Here is a 6,662-nt window from a genome sequence, read left to right on the forward strand (position 1 = left end):
CAAAAATCGCGTTATAGCAAACAAGCGTTCGCGTTATACAAATATCGTTCCTAATTCATAAATCGCGTTAGAGCAAATTCGCGTTATAGCAGAACTCACTGTATATATATATATATATATATATATATATATATATATATATATATATATATATATATATATATATATATATATATATATATATATATATATATATATATATATATATATATATATATATATATACTGTGTATATATATATATATATATATATATATATATATATATATATATATATATATATATATATATATATATATATATATATCTTGATAAAATCACACGGGAAAATGGAAACAACGGACTACCTTAGCTTTCGTCTTTATTCAAGACATCTTCAGAGGCAACTGGATTACATGGACAGAGAGAGGCTTAAATATACAGGGTGACCTTAAAAACATGAGGTCAGGTCATAATGATGTCATCCACTAATACCCACACCAACACACACGTAGAGGAGCTTAAGAGAAGGGGGGTGACGTGACTAGTCAGGTCAGGTCAAAAATAAGGGACCCACAAAATAACTATCATACATCTAGATCAAAGGTTTTCATAGCATTTTTAACCTTGGGCCACTGACAAATAAATTTATGTAACATATCAGTTTTGGACTGACCATCACTAAGGTTTATTGATTTTAATTCCTTAATCAAACTATATATATATATATATATATATATATATATATATATATATATATATATATATATATATATATATATATATATATATATATATATATATATATATATATATATATATATATATATATATATATATACTATTTTAGTCCATATAACACGGATTCTTGAACATATAATCAACTTAATTTCACTAAAGGAATCAACCTCGAATTTGGTGTGATTAGGAAATTCACTGCTAGGCCACAAGGACACTAAAAGCAGTTCTAGACTCTGTTATATTTCACACAAAGCCTGTTCATCGAGCTGATGGCGCCGTGAACCTCAATGGGAAACTGCCCGTGCCTCTTATGTGGTGTCAGTAGCATTTTACCGAATCCAGCTGGTATGAAACGCGAGGTACATATATATACTTCATTTTTAGTCCATATAACACGCGGACTTTGAACATATACTCAACGACCTCACCAGTGTTATATGGACTAAAAATGAAGTATATATATGTACCTCGCGTTTCATACCAGCTGGATTCGGTAAAATGCTACTGACACCACATAAGAGGCACGGGCAGTTTCCCATTGAGGTTCACGGCGCCATCAGCTCGATGAACAGGCTTTGTGTGAAATATAACAGAGTCTAGAACTGCTTTTAGTGTCCTTGTGGCCTAGCCGGTAAGCGTTCCCTAGTCACACCCAGTAGGTCGAGGGTTCGATTCCTTGCTGGTGAGGTCGTTGATTATATATATATATATATATATATATATATATATATGCTGATAACCACAAGGAAAAAAGAAAACACGAAGTTCCCAAGCGCTTTCGTGTAATTCACATCTTCAGGGGTGAGTACAGACTAAGAAGAAGTACAGAACATGTTATATTTATACAGAGGAGGGTGAGATCAAGTCCACAGTGGTCCGGTATTGGTAATAAGAACATAAGAATGGAGGAAACTGCAGCGGGCCTATTGGCCCATACTGGGCAGTCCCGTTTACACCCAACCCCTATTGCTCATATAAGCATCCAGCCTATGTTTGAAGCTATTCAGCGTATTCGAGTTAATGATGATATTTGGTAACTTGTCCCATTCATCCACTACTCTGTTTTCAAACCAGTGTTTACCTATTTCACGCCTAAACCTAAATTTGTCTAATTTAAAACCATTGTTACGAGTTCGCTCCTGGTTGGATAGTTTGAGTACCTTTGTAATGTCCCCTTTGTTTAGCCCTGCCTTCCACTTATACACCTCTATCAGGTCGCCCCTCGCTCTACGTCTCTCGAGGGAGTGCAAATTAAGATGCTTTAACCTGTCTCTATACTCAAGGTTCCTAATGCCCCAGATTAGTCTTGTCATTCTCCTCTGAATTCTTTCCAATGATTCTATATCCATCCTGTAATACGGTGACCAGAACTGAGCTGCGTAATCCAGGTGAGGTCTCACAAGCCCAAGATACAGTTTTAGGATGACCTCGCTTGTCTTGTAACTAACACTCCTTTGTATGAACCCAAGTACTTTATTAGCCTTGTTACGTGCAAAAACACATTGTTTACTTGGCTTAAGGTTCCTACTTATCATTACTCTTAAATCTCTCTCACAGTCGGATTTCTCTATGGCATCGTTGTTCATCTGGTATCTGGTTTCCCTACTAATCTTCACAAAAGCACCCAGCGATAGGTAGTCAGGTCAGAGTGTAAGCTGCCCCAACCTTTAGCTGTAGTAAAATTAATGTAAAAAAATTAATATGGTTGTTTGAAGTACCTGTAATGTTATTTAATGTTAATAAATGGAACAATACAAGTAGCTAACCATTAATGGTAAAAAAAAAAGTGAGACTGCGCGTATGTAAGTGCGCACATATGAAAACATATCGTCATTACTCTACATAAGAATATGAAAGCAACACTTATTTACTGCTCATATATATTGAAGGGTTAAATGTTGTACTCTGTATAGACAAGGAGAGAGAGAGAGAGAGAGAGCAGCCGAACTGCCGGATGTAAACAAACCTTAATTTCCCGCGGCTTGTTTTTTTTTTTGTTTTTTTTGTTTTGTTTTTTTAAAGGGGATTATCCCACCCAGGCATAAGTCACTGACCCACATTGGGGCCTGAGGGGCAAAAATTTAATACTCCTGTAATAATAATAATTCAAATAAGTAAAAAAAAAAAAGGCAAGCTGCCTATCTACCTATTGGACAAACTAAAATCGTTCCGGACCACAGAATGCCGGACTAGAGAGGTACAACATGTAATAATTTGTGACTTTACTTCCAGTAGGTTCTGGACCTTGGCAAGGAGAGGTGTGCACTCTGCTGTACCACACATCTTGCCTCACTTGTACTGCTGTACTAGGCTTCTCTTCTCCAATATCAGGATGGCAAGTGATTCACAACACAACTAAAGGAAGCAGGTGATACAGCCCAGACCCAGCCATCCACCCCTCCTCTCTACCTCAGGTAAAGAATATAACAAGTTCAGTTGATGTAAAAATATACAAAAAACAAGATACCACATATAAAATTGCCTCGGAATGATCACTTACAGGGGAGTAAAGTTTACTTTATCATCCTGTGTCAAAATGAACTTTTCCAACACTCTGATTGGAATTTCTCTGCCAGTTTATCCTTAAAACCAAAGGCAAACAAATTGCTCTGGGATATTCAATGACCATACTAGATTTCTTGGTGCTCTAAATTTCAAGACAAAATAGAAAGTAATGGAGAAATTATACTTAAATATATATATGAGAGAAAATGTGTAAAGGGTCGAGAATATTGAAAGGGGATTATGGGGCTAGAATTGATGTACAGTCTTGGTCAAAAGTGTTGAACACTTGACAGTATTTGGCATGTAAGTACCGAAGATCTTTGGTATTAAGTAGAGTTTAATCCTATTTTGTGGTTCAGGCATAATATGATAGTACTGTTGTGTTATTAGTACAGTATATCCCAATCATATAACTCAAGTAGATGACAGATATTGCCAAGTGTTCAACACTTTTGATCCTGACTGTACCTATGATCCTTTATTGATGACAGGAATATCATAACAATTGACCAAAGTTAAAAGCCCCAAAACTGGACTCTGGCCGTAACTACTTATAACTTCTCAACCAATCGTTTAATACATCAAATTTATAACACCAGAAATAATTATTGGTCATGTTTATGCTTGACTTTAATTAATTCAGTAAAGTACATAAAGTTACCTACAAGATGAGTATGTTTAGTAAATAATAAAGTACTCTTAGCAACATTCACTTGTAATACTGTGACTGACCCACTCGAGGAATTCATTGACGTAAAGTTAGTGGAAAGTAAAAATATTCATCACAAATCAATAAGTTCTGGGTCAAGTCATTGAAAGAAAACATTTAAAATATATTAACAAAACTATGAACCAAAGATACAGGAAATATTGTAGTTAAGCATCAATAACTATTATGGTTAAACTGAACTCACTTGTGGGTAAGTTTTGTAATGAAAGGTTTTTGGTTTTTATAGTTTAGTTAATATGAACCATAACTTGTACACTTAGGTTAAGTTGCTGTACAGTTACTGATAATATTCCCTAGACACTTGTTCTCAAGGATCATTTGGTGAAAAATTCAAATTAACAAAAATTCTTATTTTTCTATCGAGTTTATAAATTTGGTTCTGTCAAGTGTTAAGGAATTTTGTCTAAAACACTACAGTTCATTTTGTCATTACTATATTTAAAACATTTTTATGGTTAAAAAATTTGAATATTAATTTTACATTTTATTGTGTACAGAAGTGTTGTTCTGAACACTGGAGTGCCGTGCTGCCCTAGACTGTGCTTACTGGCTACTGCCTTGGACTTCCCTGTACTTGCTTGCTGGCTGCTGCCCTGGACGGCTCTGCTCTGTGCTCGCTTGCTGGCTGCTCCCCTGGACGGCTCTGCTCTGTGCTCGCTTGCTGGCTGCTCCCCTGGACTGCTCTGCTCTGTGCATGCTGCCCTGGCCTGCAAATTTATAGAGCCATTAAGTTTCCATTAATAAATGTCTAAATGTCATTACGTCTTTATTAACCTTTTCTAGCATTTACAATATTTTCAACTTTTACAGAAAATTGACTAAGTTCAGCTTCAGATTTTGAAGCAAAATAATTTAATGAAATACTTGAAAAAATATCTTAATTCATTATATACAAATATAATATAAATGAAAAATATATATAAACTTGAAAAATAAAAAATATATACATACATATATATAAAAAAATATATATAAATAAAATATATAAATAAAAAATATATATAAATAAAAAAAAAACCTAAAAAAATACAGAAATAGCTAAAAATTGGCATTTTTTATGAAAAAATGGCTAAATTTGAGCAAAAAATGGCAGAAAATTTGCCTTTTTTTACCCTTAAGTGTTTTTTGAGTTTGCCATTGCCAGGACTAACGTTGAAAAAATTTGGTAAATGATAATCGGAAGTCTCCGGAGGAATGCCTTCAAATCATCATTCACCAATAATATTAAAAAATACAAGCATAACGGACTACCTGGCCGTGGGAAGAGTAACTCAGTAGGGGCCCAGTGAGTTACTCTCCCCACGTCCAGGTAGTCGGTTATGCCTTATAATACACAGATGCCAAGCTAGAGCTCGTAAGAATGGCACAAATGTTTTACCTCTAAAACCACACAAAAATTTATTACTCAAAATATGCCCAGGAATATTTTTGGACTTAGAATATTTTTAAACAATGAATTTATGGACTTAGAATATTCTAAACGATGAATTTTTAGACTTAGCAGATTTTTAAAGATGAATTTTTGGACTTATAGAATATTTCAAATGATGAATTTTTGGACTTAGAATACTTTAAACGATGAATTTTTGGACTTAGAATATTTTAAACGATGAATTTTTAGACTTTCATTGAATAGGATCGCTGTAATTCGTACTTCGGTTTAATTCGTATGTTTCTCAAAAAATTAATTGAACGATTTGAATTTGGAATGAATATGAAATAACTGAGTGGTTCAAAAAGTTGCCTTGGCTGTCTCATACAATATCATATTTATAATTATTGTGCAAATATAAATAGTTATAAAATGTACTTACAATAATAAAGTAAATAATACAGTAATAAATAATGAGAGGTGAGATCGTAGATGATATTCCATAAGTGTAACGGCCACACTGGTAAATGAAGTAAAAACCCTCATTGGAGAAATATAAGATGAAATTTTGGAGCTGATTTGACTATAGAGCATTTTTTATCAGATGAGAAGAGATGCCTCGCCCCCTCCTCAAGAGTTACACCTGATTGGCTGTTGCAAATCTGCCCGATTTCCTCCTAAAGTAATGATGTATTTCTAAATGAATTTTATTTTTGAATTTTTTATTTTGATTGTGTGCTTTCTCAAGGACTGAAACTGTGCCTACAATACACCATTCACAGGGAGATACAGTGTACGCAGTCGCAGACGACAACTCTATAGGCAACAGAAAGTAGCTAAGAACTTTTTCTCTCTTTATTTTTTTGAAATAGGTGTAGATTTATACACAGTCTGCACCCCCCCCCCCCAACAACAACAACCATGAGTTTGATATGTGATTACTGCAGGGAGACATCGCATATGGAGGATATAGGCCTGACTAATGCAACGTTTAGGAAGTTACTAACTGCCGTAAAGCATGATGGCTGTTGCTGGTATTGCCCTGGCTGCATAGTCAAGGTGAATGAAGCGATTGCAAGCCATAAGGGAACGAGTTCTCTAGGGACGAAAATAGATGAAGCTGAAGCCCTGCTGGTTGCCAAACTGGAGCAAGTTGGGAAAGAGATCCTTGATAAGACTGAGGAAGTAGCCGATAGAATGGAGGTGATTCCTAAGAAGAGTTATGCTGACGTATTAGCCGGGCCACGGGAGGGGGCGGAGAGTAATGCAGGATCAGAACAGGTTCTACAACAGCTTGGGACTCTGAAGAAGTGTGTCGAAGAAATGAAAATTAAC

At 35.0% G+C, this 6,662-nt stretch overlaps 1 long non-coding RNA gene across 1 annotated transcript; it reads left to right on the plus strand.

The window, feature by feature from the left end:
- Positions 1-2,849: 2,849 nt before the first annotated feature.
- Positions 2,850-4,713, plus strand: LOC121875225. The gene is made up of 2 exons (XR_006090571.1): positions 2,850-3,134; positions 4,453-4,713. It is a non-coding gene; the product is annotated as an uncharacterized LOC121875225 (long non-coding RNA).
- Positions 4,714-6,662: the final 1,949 nt, after the last annotated feature.

Source organism: Homarus americanus, unplaced genomic scaffold, assembly GCF_018991925.1.
Source record: "Homarus americanus isolate GMGI-L3 unplaced genomic scaffold, GMGI_Hamer_2.0 scaffold19519, whole genome shotgun sequence".
Taxonomy (NCBI): domain Eukaryota; kingdom Metazoa; phylum Arthropoda; class Malacostraca; order Decapoda; family Nephropidae; genus Homarus; species Homarus americanus.